Source organism: Acomys minous (assembly GCF_964271855.1).
Source record: "Acomys minous genome assembly, chromosome: 10".
Lineage (NCBI taxonomy): Eukaryota > Metazoa > Chordata > Mammalia > Rodentia > Muridae > Acomys > Acomys minous.
In genome coordinates this window covers 18,460,562-18,486,860 of record NC_140491.1, presented here as the reverse complement: position 1 = coordinate 18,486,860, position 26,299 = coordinate 18,460,562, and the positions used below count along the sequence as shown (strand labels likewise).

The 26,299-nt window shown below is 40.1% G+C and overlaps 1 long non-coding RNA gene across 1 annotated transcript in view; it reads left to right on the top strand.

Annotated features, from left to right (window-relative positions):
* LOC311606896 overlaps positions 1 to 25,541 on the top strand; it is a 225,454-nt gene extending 199,913 nt beyond the window's left edge. The window contains exon 2 of the long non-coding RNA XR_014782455.1: positions 24,973 to 25,541. This is a non-coding gene — a long non-coding RNA (uncharacterized lncRNA). The remainder of the gene's footprint in view (positions 1 to 24,972) is intronic.
* Positions 25,542 to 26,299: the final 758 nt, after the last annotated feature.

Genomic DNA, 26,299 nt, shown 5'->3' with positions numbered 1-26,299 from the left:
AGCTGTTTATATCGTCTGTGATGGTGCATGTGTGTGTGTATGTGTGTGTGTGTGTGTGTGTGTGTGTGTGTGTGTGTGTGTGTAGAAGGCTATGTGCTCAAGTTAGAAAAATTAAAGTCCAACAGGCTCATTGGTCCAAAAATAAAAGAATATAGTGTTTGCGAATCTGTTCCTAGATTTGCTCCCGATTTACATTTTCACAGAAATGTGTGTGTGTGCGCGCGTGCACACGCGTGCACATGCAGTGCTTATATGCTTATTTACAAAGAATAGATCCAATCAAAAGTACAGATTTCCTTTTACTTGGGTCTGCAGAAAAAATTCAGTAGGACTTCTACTTTTTCACTTCCTTGCGGGTGCATGTAATACACAGCACACTGAGACCAACAGACAACTCCTTAAATCACTGTTCAGTAGGGGGGCTAGTTACCTAGTCTGGTGGTCACCTTGCCTCATTGTTTATACAGTATTTTCCTGTCAGGATTGTTTAATTCAAGATCCTTAAAAGTAATAAAAGTGACCATTTAAAATGCCCCAATTTCACAAAGTAGAAACATGTCCAGGAATCCTTCAGAAGATAGACTGTGTTAAGTATCTTGTGCAAATGGAGAAAGAGATTGTATTGAGCATCATGATACCTGTAAGGGAGTGACTTATATTCCCTCCCCAAATTTTACGTTGATGGTTTGTGCCTCAGAATATGACCTCACTTGAAAATAAGGTCATAGCAGATACAAATAGTTTACTAAGCCGACACTATACTTGTATGATACCCTGAGAAAAGAGAAGATGAAACAGAAGCACACATATACACAACACAAAAAGAACACTGTGAGGAGAATAGATATGTTCTTCCCTGAATCTGGGCAAGAGACCTGCAACAGGTGCTGCACACGCCATTCAGTGCCCAGCTTGTGCCCTTGATCCTATGGGCTCTTGACGTGAGATGTTTTCTTTTTTTCTTTTCTTTTCTTTTTTGAGATTTATTTATTTACTATGTATACAGTGTTCGGCATCCACATCAGAAGAGGACACCAGGTCTCATTATAGATGGTTGTGAGCCACCACGTGGTTGCTGGGAGTTGAGTTTAGGACCTTTAGAAGAACACAGTGCTCTTAACCACTGAGCCATCTCTCTGCAGCCCCTGAGATGTTTTTTAAGTCACTCATTTTTTTTTAGTATTTTGTTATATCTGCCTAAAAATAATACAGTAGCTTCTAGAATATATTCCCTACCATATGGCATATTTTAAGAAACACTCAAAGTAGTGATCAGCTAATATGGCATTCACTACTTTAACCTTACAAAAATCTTACCAAAATATTGGAGGTGTCCTTGCTTTTGATAGCTGAATAGTATTCCATTGTACAAATGTACCACAGTTTTTTCATCCATTCTTCGTTGGGAGGGGGGCATCTGTGTGGTGTCCAGTTTCTGGCTATTATGAATAAAGCTGCTATGAACATAGCTGAGCAAATGTCCTTGTTGTATGATGGAGCATCTTTCAGGTATATGCTCAGAAATAGTATAGCTGGGTCTTGAGATAGCACTATTCCCAATATTCTGAGAAAGCACCAGATTGATTTCCAAAGTAGTTATACAAGTTTGCACTCACACCAGCAATGGAAGAGTGTTCCTCTCTTTTCACATTCTTGTGACTTGAGCTTTTGATCTTAGCCATTCTGATAGCTGTAAAATGGGATCTCAGAGTTGTTTTGATTTGCATTTCCCTGATGGTTAAGGATATTGAGCATTTCTTTAAGTGATTCTCAGCCATTCAATATTCTTCTATTGAGAATTCTCTGTTTAGTTCTACAACCGCTTTTTTTTTTTAAACACAAACTCAGAAAGACACGCATGGTATGTACTCACTTATAAGTGGATTTTAGTCATATATTACAAGATAACCATACTACAATCCACAGACCTAAAGAAGCCAACAAAGAGGACCCCAGGGAGGATGCCTAATTCTCATTCAAGAGGACAAATAGAATAGACACTGGAAGCAGTTGAAGAGAGAGAACAGGACAGGAGCCTACCATAGTTGTCCTCTGAAAGACTCCATCCAGCAGGGCATCAAAGCAGAAGCTGAGTCTCACAGCCAAACTTTGAGCAGAGAGCAGAGAGTTCTCTGGATGAGTGGGGGGAAAGGAGGACTTGGATGGGACAAGAGCTCCACAAGAAGACAAACAGAGTCAACAAATCTGGACCTGGGGTATGGTGGGAGATGGAGACTGATGCTCCAGCCAAGGACCATACACGGAGAGGACCAAGCCCCCACCGCCCCCCATTCAGATGTAGCTGATAGGCAGCTCAGACTCCATATGGGTCTCCTATTAAGGGAATCAGGGGCTGTCCTTGCCAAGGATTCTATTGCTTCACTTTGATCACGTCCCCCTGGTGGGTTGCTTTACCTTGCCACAGAGGGAGAGGATGCAGGCAGTCCTGATGAGACTTGGTAGGCTGAGGTCAGTTGGTAGGGGAGAAGGGCTGCCCTTCTCTGAGGACTAGGGGCAGAGGGGGTAAGAGGGAGAGAAAAATGGGACTGGGAAGAAATGAAGGAGGGGGCTATGATTGGGATGTAAAATGAATAAATTTTTAAAAAATAAATTTAAATTTTAAAAAATTGGAGGGCCTCGGGGCAAAGAGGTATGCACAGAATAAGACATGATCCCGAGTCCCTTAACTTGGAGGCAGAACTTTCTTCTTAGTCGCATGACATATGGTGACTGCCCTACCAGGTAGAAAAGGGTGACTTTTGTTCATGAGTGATTGATTTCTGGACACAGGATTTTGTCCTCAATAAGTACCAGAAGGATGAAATAAATAAAGGATGCCAACAAGAACACACATTTATCACCCTTTACCTTATGGTAATAATGAATGGAAAGTTGAAACTTTGTCCCCGAAGAAGACCACAGTACTAAGAACACATAGCTATGGGAATAAGTGGTCAGGTCACCATCCACCTAGGAGGCAGCTGGCCAATAGAATGTGGAAAGAGACTCAAACATATGACCTCAGGTGATAGTGATGATTGACAAATTACTCCTCATATACAGTTACTAAGGTGAAGTAGAAAAGGTAAGGGTTATGGTTACTAAATGTTCTCTTAATTTATGTCATGATCACCATCTAGTATTTTTGACTTTCTTCCAGAAAAATAAAAATAATTCCTGCACCCCTCGCACTGACATAGCAGCAGGTTTGTGTCTCCATGTTTGTCATAAGCGTTTAATAAATGAGACTTGATGCTGGTCAAGGAAGTCCCTTGCAAGCAATTCCTGTCATTTCAGACTTGTTCATCTCTCATCTTCACTCTGTTCTTGGGCTTGAACAGATAACAGTAGACATTGCATCAGTAGACTTTGGGGCTCTGGCACTCCTCTGAGGCAGATAATAGGAAGTACCAATGAGAAAGTAAGAGAAGAGAAAGATAGCAAGGAGACACTGAGCGAATGGTTGCTATCTCCTCAGAAAACGTGAGGTCCTGTGAGCTAGCCTGTGCCTCATGTTCCTCTCCTTGGGTCTGATCACTATTTTTCTGCCTCCTCTTTCTTTGTATCAAATTGTGGGGACACCATGCCCTTAATTTAGTAGTCTCTACTTACTGTTCTTTGTTTATTGGCATTTGGCTATTGCTTTGTAATTTTTCTTCTCAAGAACTCTTCAAATTATTGTTTGAGTATGAAATTATATATATATATATATATATTCTCAAGACCTGGTCTGCACAGAAACCAAGCCTTGTTTAACTATATGCGTATGTTAATAAAAATCATGGTTTTAAAAGCTCAAAGTATATATAAATAAAATTTTCCTTCTATTGCTATGTATTTAAGCTGATATGGACTCTTGTCAAAGGCACTTAGCTGTCCTCAGAGAGGAGAACTGGGATACCTTGACCCCTAGCTATCCTTGTTAGGTCATCCCTCTCCCATGTACATATCAAGTGAATTTTTCTAAGTAAACATGAAAGAATTCAAAGGTTCAGTGTTTTAAATTTCACCTGGTTATCTATAGCTTTATCTGTTGTATTTCTAAAATAGATGTTTTGTAAATTAGTTGCTTTTTCTTATTGTTGAGACAAAAATACATGAAAGAAACAACTTAAAAGAGAAAGGGCTTGTTTTGGGTCATACTTGAAGAAGGTCCATGTGGCGGGAACACACTGGTGGACATTCATGGTACCAGAAGTTTGCAACTGGGATGCCTCATGGTTCAGTGGACCAGGATGCAGAAAGAGCTTAGCTCTAATGAGGATGAGCTACAATCCATGTGGCCTGCCTTCTTCAGTGACTCAAAGCTAAGCTAAGCCTTCTGAAGTACCCATAACTTCATTGTCTTAGTTAGGGTCACTATTGCTATAACAAAACACCATGATCAAAAGAAGCATGGGGAGGAAAGGGTTTCTTTCCCTCAAAGCCGTAAAGGCAGGAACTCAAGAAGGGCATGAACCTGAAGGCAGAGATTGATGCAGTGGCCATGAAGAGGTGCTGCTTATTGGCTTGCTCCCCATGCCTTGCTCCTCCTATATTTTCACAGAAGCCAGGATCATGAGCCCAGGGATTGCACCACCCATAATGGGCTTGAAGCTAGGTCCTCCCCTATCAATTACTAATTAAGAAAACGCCCTACAGGCTTGCCTACAGCTTGATCTTGTGAAGGCATTTTTCTTAATTGAGGTTCTCTCTTCTCAGATAACTTTAGTTTGTGTCAAGCTGATATAAAACTATTCAGCATACTCCTCAAAGAGCTCTACAGGTTAGGGACCAAATCTTCAAACACATGAGACTCCATGAATTATTTTATGTTCAAATCATAACATTCCCCCTTCCATATATCTTGACAACTTCTGACTGCTTCTTATCTTTTAACATGTCCTCATCTGTCAATGGCTTGATTTCCATCTTTCACTATATTCTGTCTTCCCTCTCAATCCTCTTCTGTTCACTCACTTATCGTCAACTGTACAGCTCATGGGTAGGGACCATTTTATTATGAATCTCTTTTTAGAATAAATAACTTTTTTTATTAAGAATTAAGCTCAAAAGAATAAAGTCATTAAGAGTGTCTATGGCTTTGGGGTGCTATGGTTAAACTGTCCTATGTATAGGGTATGGATAATGCCTCTCCTGAATATTATGTAGGAATTTTTCATGGGGAGTGTCACTTGTAGTTATAAGATGTTAACACTGAAATGTTTGGAAATGATAACAAGTACTACAGTTAAGCAGAGACCTTATAGTCAGCAAGGTTTCCATGACTACCATCATATATTTTGGGGAAAAAAACTTCTGACTCATGCTGTAGTCCCAAAGTCACTGTGGGGTGGATATTTAAGCTTCCATGCTCAGCAAATCCTGTTCTTCCAGAGATGAGATTCATAGCCTTCTCTTTCCTTGAATTTAGGCCACTCAGTTCAACCAAATAGAATCCTTGTTTTAAATCAAACCTGACTATATTCAAGGAACAGTTAAGCCACATGTTCTCAGTGTTGTCATATCTACAGTGAAGATGGAACTATCATTTTATTCTTAGCACATCCCAGATTTCATTTTCACTTTCACCCATTTCACCCTTCTCCTCTACCATGTATTCAGACAGGCAAGAGATATTGTTCTGTGATCAACTAAAGCCTGGTAATTCTTAGTCACATCCATGCTTGGACCTCAGGAAGCAAGCATACTTTGTCATCTTTTACAAAAATCTCCTCACTCTGGATGCATTCCAATAAAGATTTGCTTTAGTCACTGTACAAAGATCTAGTAAGTGCACTGTCAGTATGATCCTCTAAGATGAAATGAGCTTGGTAAGACCTAGCCTGATTGCCTTTCCCTGGTGCACAAGTTTTTGTTTGTGCTAATGCTAAAAGGCAATGGAGATCATTATGAATAAGATCAAAGTTTTGCTAGAGTGTAAGTTGGGAAGAAGACTCTAGGTAAGGAAGGCCCAGATGTTTTCCACTGCTTTTTATCTTGCCAGTAGGGTTTCCCCCGACTGTTACCACATGGAGTGTTTTCTTCCAGAATTCATTTTCATGAAGACCTTAGAGTGTTCTGTGTTTTGCATTTGTAACTGAGGAAGGGTTTTATCAAGGAGAGCAAGCTCTATGCAAAAGGAGAGACTATGGGGAAAACAGTCCAAAATCATTTACAACTGCCCTTTTGTTGTCTTTGTAGTACATTTTTAGAGAGATATGTGCCTCCATTTTCCCCAATATTTTGACATGGATAATTCACATACAAGATAAACCATTGTAACTTTCAGATGCGCTGTTCAACTCCATGTGACCACCCAAATTAGGGAGGAATCTTTTCTTCTCATCCCCCTCTCCACTTTTCACCATATACTCTTTATAGGCAATCTCCCATTCTTAAATTTTCAGCACCAATATGATACATTTGCCTTCTTCAGAATATGACATAAAGGAATCATATGCTTATTGTAACCTCCTGACCGTGGATTCTCCCATTTGCCATAATGCTGTTGAGTTTTCTGTGCAGCTTCATGTTTCAAACTTTTGTTCTTCCTTTTGTTTTGCTGAGTAATATTTTATTCTATGGCATGCCACATTATTAAAAATCATTCAGAATATTGAAGTGTTTCAAAATTCTGAGTTATGAATAAAGACAGAAAACTTTCCCATAGAGCTTGTATGTAAACAGGAATTTTAATATTTTATCAATTCTTTGAGATTTTTCATAAAATAATTTTGATCAGATTAATTTTAATCTTCCCCCAACTTCATGTCTTCTTTGTTTTGTTTCTGTTGTTGCTCTTTTTCAGAACTTACCAAGTCAAATTTGCGCTACTCATATATTCCTGGGTGCAGGGCCATCTACTGGAGTGTGATCAGCCTATCAGAGGCCACACCCTTAAGGAAAACTTGCTCTCCTCTGCCAGAAGTCACCAACCATCAGTAACTCTTTAATTAGAGGTAGGGGCTCCTGAGCCCTTCTCTCTTCAATGCTAGGGTGTTCCCTGGCTTTATCTTTTGCAGGTTTTGTGTATGCAACCAAAGCTGCTGTGAGCCCACGCATGTAGCACTACTGTCTTTTCCAGAAGACACCGTGTCACTCCCTGACTCCTGGCTTTTACAACCTTTCTGCTCCCTCTTTCATGATGCTCCCTGAACCTGTGAAAGTGTGAGGTCCCACTTGGAGGCTGAGAATCCCACTGACATTCATCCTTTGTGCATTTATCAGTTCTGAGCACCTGTGTTAACTACTATCTATTGCCCAAAGACACTTATCTGATGAGGTCTTTAAGTAAGTGTCTTTTTTCTCTTTAGTAACCACTGGGTCCTGGTGACAGCAATGTGAGCAGCTTCAGGTTGTCTACATCAACCCCAACATTTTGTACTGTTCTTTTTAAATGAGCCTTGCTATTGCAGTACATTTCCCCAAGGATGGCATTTGCATTTCCCTACTGGCTAACACTGGTATGCACCTTTTCCTATGATTGTTTGCCATTCATATATCTTTTCTACTAAAAGTCAATTCAAAGATTTCACTTGTTTTGTGTTCCATTCTTTTTTTTTATTAATTTATTCTTGTTACATCTCAATGGTTATCCCATCCCTTGAATCCTCCCGTTCTTCCCTCCCTCCCATTTTCCCCCTTATTCTTCTCCCCTGTGACTGTTCCTGAGGGGGATTACCTCCCCCTGTATATGCTCATAGGGTATCAAGTCTCTTCTTGGTAACCTGCTATCCTTCCTCTGAGTGCCACCAGGTCTCCCCCTCCAGGGGACATGGTCAAATATGAGGCACCAGAGTACGTGTGAAAGTCATACCCCACTCTCCATTCAACTGTGGAGAATGTTCTGCCCATTGGCTAGATCTGGGTAGGGGTTTAAAGTTTACTGCCTGTATTGTCCTTGGCTGGTGCCTTAGTTTGAGCGGGACCCCTAGGCCCAATTGTGTTCCATTCTTACTAATGGTTCTTTATGGTTCTTTTTATAATCTCACTATTAATTATTTTTTAGACGTGTGTGTGTGTGTGTGTGTGTGTGTGTGTGTGTGTGTCTATGTGTAGGTCTATGTAAGTGAACACATACCTGTATTCATGTGCCTATATATGTGTTTTAATATAAGCATTTGCTTGCAAATATTGTAATTCAAAAGACTCACCTTGATTCTTTTATTACTTTTTGAGTAGCACTCAACCTCGTCAAGTATTGTATTTCTTTCAATCTTTCAGTCATTAAAAAGTATTTTGTGCATGAGTGTTTTGCTTATGAACATGTACTATGTATGTACCTGATGCCTGAAGAGACCAGACTAACATATCAGATGCCTTGAGACTGGAGTTAGTGATGACTGTGGTTGTGTGGAACCAAACCTGGATTCTCTGCAATGGGGGCAAGGGCTGCTAACCTCTGAGGCATCGCCCAGTCTTTAACCTATCTTTTTATTGAAAGCACTTTTTTTTACATAAATAATTGTATTACATTTCTTTAACATATACATTTATATTATTACATATAAATAAAATAAACTACATACAGCAGGACAAACCACAGAACAATCAGGAATTATATAACTGTGACATTCGTAGTGATTTGGCTATTCATATTTGGCAAACTTGAAGTAAACATCTTTCCTATCTTGATGATTCTAAAATTCTGAATGAAAGCACTTTAATGTCAAATGTAAACTGCAGTACAACTGTCTCTCGGTAAAATTCTCTGTATGTACAGATATTTTGTGTTGCAGTTTGAAATTCCATAATAAACCTACTCCTGAAGTTGCACATGAACTCTAAGGCATGGGTCCCAAGCTGGAAACCCATGTAGGTAGCCAGTTAATGTTAATCTGTATCATTATAATTATCTGTCTTCTTTAACTTGGGTTGACAAAAGCTGTCTCCTGAGGCTAGGCAAATTATGCAACTGCGAAAATTACTACACAACAGATATGCTTTTATCCATTTTCTCAAAATCTGCACAGCTACACAATAATTTTTCATCACTCTGTTAAGCTCCTTGTTTAATTACCACAGAAGCTAGCCAACAAGCATTTAAAATCCGTTTTATTGCTGCTGCCCCTTCACTCACTGTAGATGATCATGTTGTTACTTTTTAGAGAAAAGCTAAAAATCCAGTGTGTAGGAAGGAATTCTCATAACTCAAATTCAAATTCAACTTTCTTCTCTTTCTTTCAGAGGACAGTTGATTTCCCTTTACACAATAGGCTCTATTTGGGTAGTAGGAGTCTGAGTCCAGTAGCCTAAGCCATGTTACAGAAACCAGCCTCCCAGCGCCACTAATGGGACCTCCTGAAACTGTACCTTAGTCTCAAGATGCTGCCATGTTTGGCTTTCTCTGATTGAAAGATGTTTCCTCCAAAGCTGGATACAATTTCTCAAGTTCTTCTTCTCTACGACATTAATTATCTTTTCCTGACAAGCACTTTAGAAGACGTTACTCTCGTTGACTCTAATGATTCCCATTTCTCAAACCACCACCAACTCTATGGCATCCTCAACACTCCATTAACAGTGTCCTTCATAGACCATAAGGAATTTCAAAAATGGAACTAAGGGGCTGAGAGTGGAGCTTTGGGTAAAAGCCTTTGCCTCGTATATCAGGCGCTTTACTTTAATCCCTATCACTGCAAAATATTGGCATACATTTATGTGAACTTGACATTTTCAGCCCTTATTTTATTTGACCTTTTGAAAATATTTGATATTCCTGACTATTTCCTGTGACTTATTCTTCTGTTTTCCGGAGAAATATTCTCCTCAAACATTTATGTTAATGTCTATCCATTTCCCACGGGTCTCCTTGACATCTTTATTGCTGTACAATATATTGGTGATCCTCAAGTCACTCTGGTAAATATTTTCTTATTCTCAATGTCCCTAGATGACTGAAGTACATGCTACTTTCAAGCATGATGTACCTGCCTATCAAGAAGTCACAACTGTGACCTCAGCTCTCCTATGTTCTTCTAATAAGCTGCTCCAATCCAATTTTCCTAACTAGATGTTTTCATTGACACTTTTCCTAATGTCTGTTTTTCCCTTACCCCTTTGTCCCTAAATCTGTGATTAACCCAATGCTTATTGTTTAAGAGAAAAATCTGAGAATGGCGCTAACTCATTTTTGGTAATGTTCTGATTGCTGAGCATTACGTAGTCATGCTCACACCACGTAATAAATATCGACTGGCCACTCAGCAACTGCTAGAGACTCTGAAAACATTTTGAAATAGAGTTGAACATCATGTTTGCTCTCAAATTGCTTTTGGCTTAGTATTACAGAGGCCGCATAGTATATTCAATGAGTGCTTCAGGGAAGGGAAACCTAAGCAGACTGAGGTGAAAGAGCCAGAAGAAACCTGACAGAGGCAAGTCTGCAGTGGAATAATGGTGGATGAATGGGAAAATGAGAATCAGCTAAAGAACGGACAAAATAATGCATGAAGGAAGAACGCAGGCAACTTGATGGCCTACTTCTAAGTTCACTCGTTTCTTTTTTAACGTTATTTAGTTATTCACTTTATATTGTGTCTCTCTCCCTGCTCTCCTCTTGGTCCCATCTTCCTCCCTCTTCCCCCTATCCCTTTTTTCCTGCCCCTCAGACAGTGGAAGCCTCCTTCCCTACAAACCTATTCCAGCATCTCAAGTCACATCAGAACTGAGCACATCCTCTTTCTCCATGGTGGCCTGGCAAGACAGCCCAGCCAGGGAGAAGGGATTGAAAAGCGTGCATTAGAGACTATGGCAGAGATAATCCCTGCTCCCCTAACTAGAGAACCCACAGGAAGACCCAGCTGCCCATCAGCTACATCTGTGTAGTGGACCTAGGTCCAGTCCATGCATGGTCCTTGGTTGGTGCTTCAGTCTCTTCAAGCTCTCCCTAGGCCCAGGTTAGTTGGATCTGTTGGTCATTTTGTGGAGTTTCTGTCCTCTCCAGGTCCTTCTACCCTTCCCCCTACTCTTCCACAAGGCTCTCTACACTCTGCCCAAAGTTTGCCTGTGGGTCTCAACATCTGTTTTGGTCAGTTGCTATGTGGAGCCTCTCAGAGGCTCTTATCTGCAAGCATAGCCCAGGGTTGTTAATAGTGTCAGGGGTTAGCTCTCTCCCATGGGGTTGGTCTCATGTTGGACCAGACATTGATTGGACATTGCCTCCATCTCTGCTCTGTCTTTATCCTAGTATATCTTACAGGCAGGGGAAATTTGGAGAACGGGGTGGAAAACTACTCAGCTATTAAAAACAAGGAAATCATGCAACTTGCAGGGAAACGGATGCAACTGGAGAAGATCATCCTGAGTGGGGTAACCCAGACCCAGAAAGACACACATGGTAATGTACTAACTTCCCCCATGATTGGTTCACTTCTGTTGCAGATCTCCTGTCAAAAACCTTTATGCAGACGCTCTCGGTTCTCACCAATATCAGTAAAATGCTTTCTATCAGGGCTTATTGGCCGCTAATAGTACCTTCCGTCAGTCTGTCCTCCACAGTGCTGCTCTACAATGCACTGCACCGAGTGTCTCTCTCTTCTACCTGAAATGAATCAATAGGTCCCATTTGTTTTTATTTGCATCAAAAGACACAACGATTTAGCTCCTCACAAGCCTGACAGGTCCAATGAGTGACCATCATCAGTCGCTGTATTGACCGTTCAGTTTCCTGGATGTGCCAATGTTCCTATCAACATGATCCTTTGCAGATGTCGACTCCTCCCCGCTAGGAATTGCTTCTTTCTGGCTGCTTGACTGCCACCCACTCACAAATTCATCAACACTCAGTATAGTCAGGTCTCTCTAGATGCTCAGGCTGATTTAAGCACTGCATTTTTATGTTCCACAGCAACTTATGCATTTATTTATTATTACATATATCACATCATAACTATTTACTTCTCTATTTCTCCACATAAACTTAGAGCATCTTGAGGAAAAGAAAAATGCCACATTCATCTCCATATCCCCAATGCTCAAAACAGTCCCTGGCATATTCATAAGTACTGAAAATATTTATTGAATAGGCATGAATGAATTAAATAATATTAGATACTTCCTTTGATTAATGAGGAGGATTTCTGTTGTGAAGCTGAGAACATTTCTCTCCTACAACCCTAAGCAGTCAACATGAATTTATCAAGCTATCCTACATGGCATCGATTGTGCTGGGTGCTTGTGCATCAACGGTAGAAAATACAGTGCCTGCTTCAAGTGGTTACAGTCCATGTGGAGAGACAGATATGCGAACAGCAAGTTTAAGAAGAATGAGGGGATTTAATAGTGGAAAGAAAGAGAATTATAGGATTCTGGTTACAGAAAGAAGGCTTCCTAGAGACAATCAGGGTTATACTCAGCCTGAATAGGCAGAAGTGTGAGATGATGTTTTCAGACCCAGGGAATTATATGTGAAAGTTATGGATGGCAATGAAGGCTCAGCCCATCCAGAAATGTAAAGATCAATCTGGATAGACTCTAGACTCCTAGGAGAGTTAGTAAGAGGTGAAATTATAAAAGGCCGTAATAGCTCACAGGGATTAGAGCAGAAAATGGCACAGATAAGATTATGTTTAGTTGCAGATTGAAGAATCTGTTAGAAGATTGAGGAATGAAAGCTGGAGAGATTAGAACACAGATGTCTGCAAGTCATTCCGGCAAGAGCCAATGATAGCACCTAAGGAACACCTGCCTCACCTTCCTGTAATCACTCTGTGACTATTGGTGAGAAATGTCTCTAAGCTCCTAAGTGTCTTGGAAATGGCAAGAAAGCAAAAACGTATTGGAATAAGAGCCATAATGTGCTGGCCAGAACATGCCCTATATCTGATTTCACCTGAATGCCAATTTAAATATGTAACACAATTCTTTATAAGACAAGGCATGAAAGGCTCAATTTCAGAGAATGACACATTAATAATTAGGCTTTAGCTAGCCAGAGCTTAGAAAGAACAGGTTGCAAACTACTGTGTGAGATGACAATACAAGTATGTACCATGTGCATGGGAAAAAAAAATCTGGTTTCAATAGTTCACTGAATTGCAGCTGAAATGACTGGCAGTAAAATATGAGTCTTTTCAATTGGACAAAAGTTAAATTCAATAGGGAGGCAATAGAATTCCAAAAAGAAGCTTCTATTCATGTACTTCCTGGTTATGAAATGAAAGAAAAATGAGGCTTCTCTGGGTTTTACATCATACCCTAGCTTGGCCATCTAGGTTGAGCCCAGACTCTTCCAAGTTCCCGCTGTCATTTTGCATTCTGAGAACCTGATTCCAAGTCTTCTCCTTAAAGGAGAAGTCACTTGCATGAAGGGGAAGGCAGAATTGCAGTGCGGCAGCACAAAATATTTTCTGTAACCCTTTCTTTCAAAATAACTATTATTAGGAGAAAAGTTCCCCCTCAATGTCCCCACTGAGTCCCATATTTCAGTGCCTTACAGTGTAGCTTTCCCTTGTATTCATAATTGAAAAAAAATGAAATTCAAATATCATCCAAGGCCCTAATGTTGTAATACAACCAGTCCTTAGCTATAAATATTGGGCTCTATTTTATGAAAATGAGAGGTTCTCTTGTCATGTATTATCAAGTGCAAAAACATACATTTTTGGAGGCACAGCTTTTCCATAATCCCCCAGGCACTCAATTAGATGCTGAAAATATGGCATGAGGTCCTAACTCAATACTATTTACTCCATTGGAGTTGCAACATAGGCACAGTATTACATATTCCATAAGGAACGCCCACGGCAAATCCGTGTAACTCCACTTCCTAGTTATCACTCCATCTCATCCACGTTTTAAGATTTTCTAATGACCACTGCCATGGTTCTGTCTACTACCATCTCTCATCTAGGGAATGCAAATGACTGCCTAGGGTATTTCCTCATCAAACCCATCCACCCCACCACAATCAGAGCAATTCTTCTAGAACATACGTTATAAATGAATCGTGTCTCTCCTCCAGGGAAGGGGACATCACTTGGTTACCCAATACCAAATGATCCGCACTGAAACAATACATATAAATGTCATACAGCTTGAGCAAGCTGTACTTACATATGTAAGGTCAATTAATGAACACAGAGACCACACATCTGAAAAAAAATAAGAAAGCTAATATGGGAGAACTTGGAGGGGGAAAGGGGAGGAGGAAAGGATGTAATTATGATATCAAAAAACTAAACAGTAACTTTTAAACACTCATCAAAAGATGTCTAGTGCTATTAAAATAAAACCCAAGTACCTTGCCCTTGGTGGCCTGGATTTCTAACTTCCTTTCTTTGCTATTCTTTCTCCTCCTTTCCACATTATGTTCTAATCAGCAAATGTTCACCCTTCAAGTTCTGGAGCATGTTGTCTCCCACTCTTTGAATGTTTATGGGTGAGTCACTCTTCACATTAGATGTCTTCATGAAAAGCTTTTCTGCCCCTTGAGGAAGACTAAGCATCCCTTCTCTAAATTTACAGCATTTCTTGCATTTTACTTTTGATACTGTCACACTGTATCATAAGTGCATATTTAATTGCCTGATTCTCCTATAGATTGTAATAGTCTAAGGAAGGTGTCAGCTTTGTACATCATTGCATTTTTTTTAATCTATCATAATAGCGTGAATGTCAATGTGTTGAGTAGATGGATAGATGGATGAATAAGTGGGTGAGTTGATAGATTTAAAAAAAAGGAAATATATAAAGAACCTATTTAGGGAATGTAAAGCAGACACAAAAAGCAATGTGCCTAGTAAGTTTTTAAGCAATCCTTTTCAAATTATCAGCTATTATTAATAGTCAGAATGCTACATATTAACCAGAAAATTTTACAATTAAATTAATGAATAAAAAATTTGAGAGCAAAAAAACATAGCTTGCTAATAAAAATCTAAGGTTTTTCTGACATCTTGGGCCTGCTCTTGGTCAGAAAAAAATAAAATCTTTAGGTTTTTTTGACAATGTGTGGCAATTCACTCACATTCATCAGGTCTTATAGTAATGAGTTCAATGGAACATTTTCTGCCCTAGGTTCCAAGTTCAACACTTATTACTGGAGTTATTTCTGCCAAATCCGTAACCTTTGAGACTATGGACTCTGCCTCTGTTCTAAGATCTATTACCCGTTCATGCTTCCCCTGTCATAGCTGACCTTCCAGTCTTTGGTCTCTTGGTTGCCTACGTTCGAGGTACCTGATTAATTGGGCTCTTGCTCCTCCCCCTTCCTTGCTTGGCCTATATCCAGGAGGGGTCAATGGCTTTAAGAACATGCCCCTGGACACTAAACTGTGCCAAGATACACAGGCAAGGAATGCCACGGCAGTTGGTCTACATTAGCATAATTAGCTCCTGAATCTACTTGCAACAAACTCATACATTGTCTCTAACCAACCTGTTCTTGACCTTTCCCTCTATTTTTATTACTTCCTTACAACTTACTCTTACAACCTGACGTGGTTCGTCTTAAAAAGACTTTGATTAACCTTCAAATAATGTGATATATCCTTGAAAAACATTTTGGTTGGTCCCATAGGTCCTTATAACTAAGAATATACTTCTATGCTGCCATAACTGGACATAAGCCACATGTGATATGCAAAAATATGTAATACCAGTATATTAGTTCACTTAGCTAATGAAATATCTGACACAGTAGTCTTCTTCTTATGAAGAAATTTAATTAGCTTCAAGCTTAGAAAGCTTGAGTACAGGATGCAAACCCTCTATCTCAACAGGCCATATCACAGCAGAGGCAAATGGGGCCAGACTTTATATCACCAAGCAGTAAGCCAAAAGAGAAGAGCTGAAAGGCATGCAAGTAACCAAATCTTGCCCAAGAGCATGCACAATGGCCTAAGGACCTTATATTAGGCTCCACTTTCCAATAATGACACCCAACGTCAATGTACATTTGGGGGACATCAAAGCCATATCTAAACTAGAGCACCAGAAAAGGCAAGTATTATGAGGAATAAAGATAATATTGACAACAAAGCTAGAGCGAGGGCCTCAAAGAGTCCTATATGGTGTCAAATACTAATGCTAAATGGTAGATTCTCAGTGAACAGACTCACAATATGGGTAAACAGCTTCCCGTGCACTAAGGCATAACCCCAACATTTAACAAGCACTCCGGCTGTTCCTTCATATAGATCATGTTTAGGATAACATCATGAAACAGAAGCCTATATTTTTTATATCTTAATTTGGGTATTTCCCATCAATTCCAATTCTTAAACTTAGGCACTAGGACACAGGATTTTTCATGAGTTAAAACTGTATCTCCACAAACATTGGGCTTTTTTTCCCCCTCTCCCACTACCCTACATGAAAGGTACCACCAACAGAGTCACCATGACCATTAGTCCTTGAACGTACATGAATGAGAAATTAACTAGAAAACTACCTTTCCTTAGATGAGCATCTTCTCCAAACTCTGCGTCACGTGTGGCAGTGAGGAAAATTTGCGTAACCATCTCCTGCACCTTACCAGACTCTAGCCTTCCCCCCTGAGAAGACTGGAAGGAGTGGATTTCTATTACAGGGATGTACTCCACTTCCAGGTCAAAATCTTGCCTATTTGTGTACATAAGTTTATTTCTTCCTCCGTTTTCTAAAGCAGAATGTTACTCTAGTTAGCATTGTGTGTTAAAAAAGTGGGAACAGAAAACTTGTCTTTTTGGTATTAGTCACTAGACCACACTTGGATCTGATCATGAGGAGAGTTTAGCAACAGATGATGCTCCACTTTAAACTAGATTTTAAGGACATGGAGCTACTCTGTGTGGAATGGAAACAAGTAAACAGCATTAACATACACACAGAGGAAGAAAGTGTTATAAATGTCCCTAATCTGAGGGTTATATTGTTGGTAACTAATCCTTACTCAATGAAGTCTTGCCTCACTCATTTACCTAGAAAAGTTAAACACTTGGTCTGAATTTTACATGCCACCAGTTGAGCCACAGGATAAACTTTTGAATGAAAGATGACAAATGTCCAAGTATGTACCTTTCTTTAGAAAATGAGTAATAGACTCTGATACTCTCCCTGACTCTACGTTTCCTAAGGTAGACCAGAGACTTGGCAATGTAGCTCCTAAGAAATATCCATGGTAAAAACTCTAAGAGCTAGAGATGTGAAAAAACCCATGTTTTCTTGGCACTAAACATGTGCCAGCAATGACCAGCTTCCTAATTCCTGTGAGATGCGAAGCCATTGTTCATATTACAGTAAGCCAGTATTGGCTCTGTTTATTATTATTCATAACTGACAACAAAGCGCTTGAGAGCCCTTTGTGGTATGGTTGAACACTCTCTCTCTCTCTCTCTCTCTCTCTCTCTCTCTGTGTGTGTGTGTCTGTGTGTGTGTGTGTGTGTGTGTGTGTGTGTGTGTGTGTGTGTGTGTGTGCATGTTCACATATGTGGGCACTTATAGGGACATTTGAATACATGAATGCATTGTGTGTGTAGCTATGTGTGTACATATGGAGCCAAGGATTGACTGCAGATATCTTTCTTGATCACACTCCATTTTATTTACTGAGGCCAGATCTGTCAATGAACCCAGAACTTACCAATTAGGCTCAACTGGCTAGCCAGCTTGCCCTAAGTAATCGCCTTCTTCCACCTCCCAAGTGTGGGAATAACAAGTGGGTAGCTTGGCTTTTTGCGCTTATACGGCAAGTTCTTTATCTGCTGAACCATCTCATGGCCTCTACCTCGCTATTAGCAACTGCATCCCCACATTGTTTAGGTATACTGCTTGTGACCCAAACACAAATCTGCTCCCCAGAAAGTCATCACATCCTTGATTCTTAAAGTAGGAATGCTGAGTTTTCAGTCATGTTCTGGATTCTCCTCTTTCCCTTGAGTCCTAATTAACTTTATCTTGATGACTACTCAATAAGACACATAGACTCTTAATAAATTTATTCAAATTTCCTCATTATGATGCTAGCAAATACCATCCCCTTCATACCGATAATGTATTTCTTTTATCTCTATCTCTTTGCCTTACATCTGAGCATTTGAAACTTGACTATGACTATTCTTACTGTCATATACACAGTGATGCCTTCACCACTTCTTTACAAAAGACTATTGGTCTGTTCTTTTGGGGAACTTACAACCAGTACTAGAAAGAATTAGTTTTTAGGGTATAGTTTGTAGACTAATGTCTTTCTCCTATTGAAGAAAATAGATCCTTCTTGAGTGACCTTTGGTTTTCCATTTAAATCTATCTTACAACTTAAGTAGAAGAGTGGATAAAACAGAGGAAAGTGTTAGGAGTTAATGTTTGCCTTTTCACCAAGTAAATAGGAAGGAATTTATTTGACTTATAGTACATTGAAAGAGTGCTAGAAAACACTATAGAAGCTACTAAAGTAAAAGAAACTCTCCCATAAGGCTCAGGTAAATTTTTCTTTGTTGACTCAGAAGGGAAGAATTGTATATAAGGACATCTGAAACTTTATAAAGAAAATCTAATATAATTCATATAAAAATTAGTTTTAAAGACATTCTAGAAATTGATATTTTACATAACAATAACCTAAGAAAAACAGGCTTCTACTTAACTAACTCAATAATAAAACAATTATAAAAATAAAAGCTAATGTAGCAATTCTGAGGTCAGTGAGACAAAAATTAGCCCTGGAGCCCCTAGCTCCTTGTTTCACAGTGGTACAATCTTGAAGAACAACTGTAAGGGCTTTAATGTGGTGATACTGTGGACCTAGATACAAGAAGTCTGCATAAAGCTATGGTAAGAAAAGAACATGAAGGTGTATTGACTTTGTGTTCAATCATTCATTTATTCAGCTATTTCATGAATAAGGGGTACACCGGCAACAAAAAACCTTCAAAACTCTTGCCCACATGGAGTTTACATTTCTCATCAGGGAAACAGATGATATAAGTAGGGAAAATTTGAATTATTCCATATTGACATAATCCATATTGTGCAAGGTTTTAAGATGAGCATTTGGTAAGGAGCTCCTCACATTCCACAGACTTGTTGCCTAACAAAGTCAGTGTAAAAGGAAAACTATGCATTTGCACATACAAACCACCTGGCCAATGTTATGAGTCAGCATCTTCTCCTGAAAGAAACCCTGCATAGTAAATAGGAGAAGGCTCAGTTTCCCAATAGCATCCCTCTGACCTTGGCTTTAGCTTATGGAGGGAAAAATGAGAGAGAAGAGATCAAGCAAGGTGTAGCAAAACAAGCAACACTGCAAAAACACTCAAGGAAAAAGTATATACAACAATAGATGAAGCAATTATGGTTTTAGATAAGGGCCATTATCTTAGACAGCTGATCTGTCCTTTCTGCCATTTACCCATCATCAACCTGCCCACACACATTAGGTCATGGGCTTATTCATCTGTGTGTTCAATACAGGGAGAGAAACTTGAACAAAGGCATAGGTAAGCTTTGCTAGCAAGGAAGAGTTACTCTGGAATAAGTTGGCTGACAGACTCATAATTCAAATTTTCTGGTATTTACTCAATAGGCTTGTCAATACAGTTGAGTTCTGGGAAAGCAAAACAGCACTGTGGCATAAGCCATATTTATCTCAACCCAGGCTCTTTTTCTCTTGCTGTATATGTGCATTTTCAGCATTTCCTATTAACATACGGGGCTCAGTTCAGTTTCCCAAAGTAGCTGGTTATCATACCAAAGTCTTTTATTTTATTTTATTTTATTAATTTATTCTTATTATATCTCAATGGTTATCCCATCCCTTGTATCCTCCCATTCCTCCCTCCTTCCCATTTCCCCCTTACTCCCCTCCCCTATGACTGTGATGGAGTGGGACTTCCTCCCCCTTTATATGCTCATAGGGTATCAATTCTCTTCTTGGTAGCCTGCTATCCCTCCTCTGACTGCCACCAGGTCTCCCCATTCAGGGAACATCATCAAATATGAGGCACCAGAATATGTGTGAAAGTCATACCCCACTCTCCACTCAACTGTGGAGAATGTCCTGTCCATTGGCTAGATCTGGGAGAGAGAGGAACACTCCTTCATTGCCGGTGGGAATGCAAACTAGTACAGCCACTTTGGAAATCTATCTGGTGCTATCTCAGAAAACTGGGAATAGGGCTTCCTCAAGACCCAGCTATTCCCCTCCTTGGAATATACCCAGAAGATGTTCCAGCACACAACAAGAAAATTTGCTCAATCATACCAAAGTCTTAAAATCAGAAATGTTGCCTCTTGCAGTTCTGACATGTCTTTGGCATGACTGATGTTGAGATGCCATGAAGCTTTATAGGGAGCCCTGATAAATCCTTGAACACTATCTTTGAAGCCTACTCCCTTACATTTCTTCAGGACAAAAATTAGATAATAGCCTTCTATAAAAACCTTGAGGTTTTTTATATGTCCCCACTCCCTTCAAACTCATGACCTTTTCGTCTTATTATTGTTTTACACACACACACACACACACACACACACACACACACACACACACACACATGCAAACACACACATATACACACTACTGAGTCCATTTAGAATTGTTTGCATGTAGATGTGATTGGGTCTGAGAAGTGTGGGTTTGGGTAGCCTGCTAGGAGCTCAGTCTTGAAGAAAATTCATTCTCCTTCTCCCATAACCCATTGGTTGCTTGTAACTCTGTCTATGAGTGGAGTCCTGTGAAATTTCCACACACATATGGGCAAGTCAACTTGGTTATTAATGATAGAGGCCTTGTTTAGACTTCTGTATTGTTGAATTTCATGCAAGTAGCTTCCTTGCCATATATAGAAGTCAATACCACAGAGGTTTTTCCAATCTTTCTGCCCCTCTTCTACGTTGGTTGTGTAGCATCTGCATTATTGATTTATCAGTTGGGATTGAGCTTCCCATAGTCACCTGCTTTCTGAATTTTGACCAGTTGTGAGGGAGTCTAATATAGTCTCCATCTACCGAAAAAAAAACCAGCTTCTTTAATGAGGAGTGAGAGCTACACCGATTTGTGAGTATAAAGATACGTATTGAGAATACAGTTAGGAATTATATTGTTAGGAAAACGGAAGTACTAGGTAAGTTTTCTTTCATAGCCTATGTTAGGAGTTATATAAATACAACACTCATTATGGAGTTCTGAAAAATAAGCCTGAAAATTATAGTTCTCCTTTTACTAAGAAGTAAGTCAACTCAGACCCAGAAAGATAGACATTAGGTATATACTCACTTATAATTGGATACTAGACCAACATGGATGTCCTCTGAGAGTCTTCATTCAGCAGAGGATTGGGACAGATGCTGGGACTCGGTATTGGAACAGGAGGGACTGTTATGGAAAGAATGGGGAGACAGAAGGACCCAGAGGGTCCAGGAACCCTACAAGAAGATCATCAAGGCTGGCAGATCTGGACCCAGGGCACCCTGCACAAACTGCTGTACCAAGCAAGGACAATGCATGCAGTAAACCTAGGCCCCCTATTCAGATCTTGCCAATGGACAGAGCATTCTCCATGGTTGGGGGGAGAGCAGGGACTGCCTCTGACATGAACTCTGATACCCCCATTTGACCACATACCCTTGGTAGAGAGGCCTGGTGGCACTCAGAGGAAGGAGTAACAGGTTCTCAGGATGAGGCCTGATAATCTGTGACCATATGGTGGGAGAGGAGGTCCCCTTCTGTCACAGGTCTAGGGGAGGGGAGTAGGGTAAAAGAGAGAGGGAAGGGGTAATGGGAAGGAAAGATACAGGTGAGGGGATAACAATCAGGATGTAATCTGAATAAATTATTTTTTTTAAACAAATGAAAGAAAAGAAAGTTGAGGAAAGAGAGAGAGAACACCCAAAAGGAAAACTGAGCAAAATGATGGGATATTTTTTCAGCTCATCTTCTGTTTTAGCCCACCTTGAATCCCTCTGACACACTTCCAGGTCTGCTTTACAGCAATAGGAGAAATTTTGTGAAGTCGAGATTTATAACATATGACAAGGCAACCCAGATCCTTATGAAACTAGAAATGAGTCAGCAACATTAGAGCTGTTTGAAATGCAAGGCCTTTCAGAGTGAGGGGGAGAAAGCCTCAGGAATTTCACGGAAAATATTTTACTCTGAAAAACTGCTGAGAACTCTTCAGAGGCAAAGTGGTTCATGGGTTTTTGTTTTCCATAGCCAGGTGGTAAACGACCCAAGGCTTTGCAAACCAAGATCAGATAGCTAACGATAGGAGCACCAGGTCGTCATGGAGATGTTTAATTGCTTCCCAGGCTTTCCTACAATGTCGATAACCTTTAGTGCCCTGCCCCTTAAAGAAACAACCGTAATCCAAAATAGAGACTACAAAGCCCTTAGTGCACAGGTTCCTAGTTTCCTCCCCTTCACTTCCATCATCTGCAAACATCATCCGAACTGAGAGGAACTACTTTGTTTTTTCAATATTCAAGTTTTTATGTTCATTGAATTGTTCCTGTTAGAGTCATATTAGTATAATTTCACCTAATAAAATAATAAGTCTCCATGTATTGAGTATTTGCATACTAGTCATTTACCGATTATATTCTGGTTTGCACAGAGACCCTGCAAAGGCCAATCTGTTTTAGAGCTCAAGAAGCTGCACTTGGACAGGATCAGAGCGTGTCAATGTTAACACAGTTCACACGTAACATACACAGATTCAAATCTCGCCACCGCTGCTTCTGCATCCCTTCCTAAGACCTCATCCCTGGCATCTCTGATTTGGTCCATTATGGCTGTCCCTGGACATGTTTGTTTTGTGGCTCCCTAACATGTATAAAAAGGCAAGTGCTTCTCTTACAACTTGAAAAACACACTGGAGCCCTGAGACTCACTGCTTTTACACCAATCTTAGTAACTTATTTGTCTATTTCTCTCACTAAGACTGTGAGCAAGAACCTGGGATTGCTCTTGACAGGAGTCACATTATTGAGCATGCAGTAGGTATGTATAAAATTCCTCTAATGTGTGGCCTGCACTGATGTAAATTCTTTAAAAGATACTACTGGACACTCATGTCAGTTGAGAGACTAGGTGGAGCCTGGAAAGTAGACCATTCTCCAGTCTTTCTCAGATAGAACCATCGGAAGTCACCTCTGTAGCGATCATCATTTGTCTATGGCAAAGTATCCAGGGATCTGCTTTTGAGCCCTTGTCCTCACTCTTGCAGCCCAAGTCTCCTCCTAAATGTTCCCCCCAAAACCTAAAATCCAAAATTGTCTCCCTTAAAAAATAGGTTCCCAACGAGTCAAGAAAGATGCTATGGAGGAGCTGTAAGAAGCCATAAGAAGAAGGAACATTAGGAAGATTCATTGAACCATAACCCTGAAGAAATGTGGTTGGACATGTCAAGATGTGGTTAGGGGAAGCAGAAGCAACTTTTGCTAGTTGACTTTAAGGGGTTTTTCCTTTCTTATAGATTTCTAAACAAGAGTGGAGTAGAGAAAAGTCTAGAGGGTAGCAGGCATGGAGCTTAGTGGATAAAATGTTTTCCTTTCTTCTTTAAGAAAAGCATACTTCCTGTGGGCTGGGGCCTCAGGAAGGGGCACTGAAGATGAAATGTATGTATCACTTTTCTTTGATAGGATGGGACAAATCCAACCTCGGGTCACAAAGTCAGGGTCAGGCGGTAACATTGGCTACCTTACTTTGTGTTTGTGGGTGTTGAGTTAGGCATGCCAAAAATCTTTCAACAAAGATCTAGACAATGGACAGAACACTCTCCACAGTAGAGTGGAGAGTGGGATATGACTTTCTCACATACTCTGGTGCCTCACCTTTGACCATGTCCCCTGGAGGGGGAGACCTGGTGGCACTCAGAGGAAGGACAGCAGGTTACCAAGAAGAGACTTGATACCCTATGAACATATACAGGGGGAGGTAATCCCCCTCAGGAACAGTCACAGGGGAGGGGAATAAGGGGAAAATGGGAGGGAGGGAAGAATGGGAGGATACAAGGGATGGGATAACCATTGAGATGTAACAAGAATAAATTAATAAAGGAGAAAAAAAAGTAAAAAAAAAAAAAAAAAGAATCATTACTGCATAAAAAGTACCCTACCACACAACTGTTTAATGGGTATTTTCTGTAGTTTGGATATGGATTGGATATGGCTTGTCTCCCAATGTATCATGTCCTAGAAGCTTAGTCCCTAATCTTTGAAGTGAAAGAATGCTGAAGAGATGATCTAATCATAAGATGTTACCTTCATGGAGGGACTAATTGTGGCATCTCTTGATTCATTAGGCTCTTATGAAGGTTCTTATAAAACAATGACTTGAACCTTTGTCATAGGGCTGGAACAATAGCTCAGTGATAAAGTGTGCCTACTGCTCTTGGAGAGAACCTGGGTTGGTTCTCAGCAACTACATGGTGGCTCAGTAATATCTGTAACTTTAGTTCTTGGTGATCTGGTACCCTCTTCTGGCCTCCGCAGCTGCCTGCATATTAAGTAGTTACACATGCATTCACACAGGAATATACACACATACATATAACAACTGATGATGATGATGATGATGATGATGATGATAACGATAATAATGATGATAATGATAAATAATTAAAAGCTCATGCCAGTTCAATAGTATTGCACCTCTTAAATACTAGTTTAAATGAACTTCCTCATGAAGAACACAGGCATTTAATCATAGCTCCACTTGTTATACTTTGGATGCTAATGGTATATCCCTCAATTCCTTATATTAAAGATTTAATATCCAAGGTGACACTACAGTCAGATGGTAGAAAGTATAGGGTGTGAGACCTGGTTGAAAGTTAAGTCATAGAAGACATGCCCTCAAAGGCGACTGTGACCCTTTTCTTTCTTTTTTTTTTTTTTTAATGCTTCCTGAGTCATGGAGGTGAGCAGGCAGAAAGCAGCCACAGGTCCACAACTCACTGTGGGTACCCAAAGCATTGGCACTGACTGCTCCTAAACCAAAGCTTCCAGATGCTTGCAGCCAACAGAAACCTTTTCTTTATATGCTAATCACTTCCGTTGTTTCATTAGAATAACAGGAAGCTGACTCATGGACCTTGGCATCCAGTGCCTTGAGAGGACTTGGCGACTGCTGAAGAAGCTACTCTGTGTCTATTGAAGAAGAAGCTGGGATGGCTGAATTTTGTTGTCAATTTTACTGAATCTAGGTTCAACTAAAAGGCATAACTCTGGGTTTATCTATTTCCTGGAAGAATTAAATGGGAGAAAAGTCCCTCCTCTATAATGCCCATCTGGGCAGTGGTGCCCCAGATGCCAGCATTCAAGGACAATCTGTTACTTTTTACCTGTCCATCTCCACCCCTTGTTTATGAGTCTAGCTGCTCTGCTGCTGCTATTTCTACTGCATTCTTCACTGACATCAAAACCCATCTTCTTCAGCCTTTCAATGTGGACTGAATACCAGTCACTCTCCATGAATCCTCAAGGTCTACAAGCAATGATTAAGACGGCTTAGGTATCCAGCCTTGCAGATTGAGGCATGATGGGTTTCTTATATTTTGGGTGTGAAGACAGCAATTGTTGGCGCACTCAGTGGGTACTGTGTAAACAAACCTAATAAATCCTGTTCGATAGCTGTTGATTGTGTCAGTGCTGCACTTCTAAAATCTGCTACATATGAAATAATGGACACACCTTCCATCAGAGACGATCAGCACAAAATTTACATATTACTTGTGTTTTTAGAAGGAAAACTATGATACTTATAAAACATCACCTCTAGTAATGTTTGACCTGCATACTTTGTTCTTTGATAAGCTACCAATGGCTGTGACATTCTTTGTCCATGAGTTGGTGAGCAGCAAATGAGCTGGAGAGCATGCAACATGGCATTGTCTCCACAGACACAATCCCTTCATCAGTCAGTGCTATTGTGATTACCCAGAAGACTAACACTCAGTCCTTGGCATTGGAAACTGGGGTTTAGAAGAAGTTACATATTTGGCCAAAGGAACCAGACAGAAAAAAATGAACTAGAATGTGCCATGAGTTGTGTTGTGGACAGTCTCTAGAGCTATACTGATTGTGTGTGTGTGTGTGTGTGTGTGTGTGTGTGTGTGTGTGTGTGTGTAGAACCAGAAGAGGAGAGGGTTCCTGTGATCCTCCTCTGCTTTCATTAAAAGGAAAATACCTAGGGCTGTTTTCCACAGCTTAAACAGCCTACTATTTTGAGTGGTGAAAGGGTATCTCTTCCCTGGACCAGTTTCAACAAAGTCATCCTTGACCGTCATCTTGGAACAAACTAGTTCGCAGTGTATTTACTGGGAACTTTCAATAACTCCTTGGAACTCAATTGCATTCTGACATCCTATTCATCTTCAAGCTTATTTCCCATCAC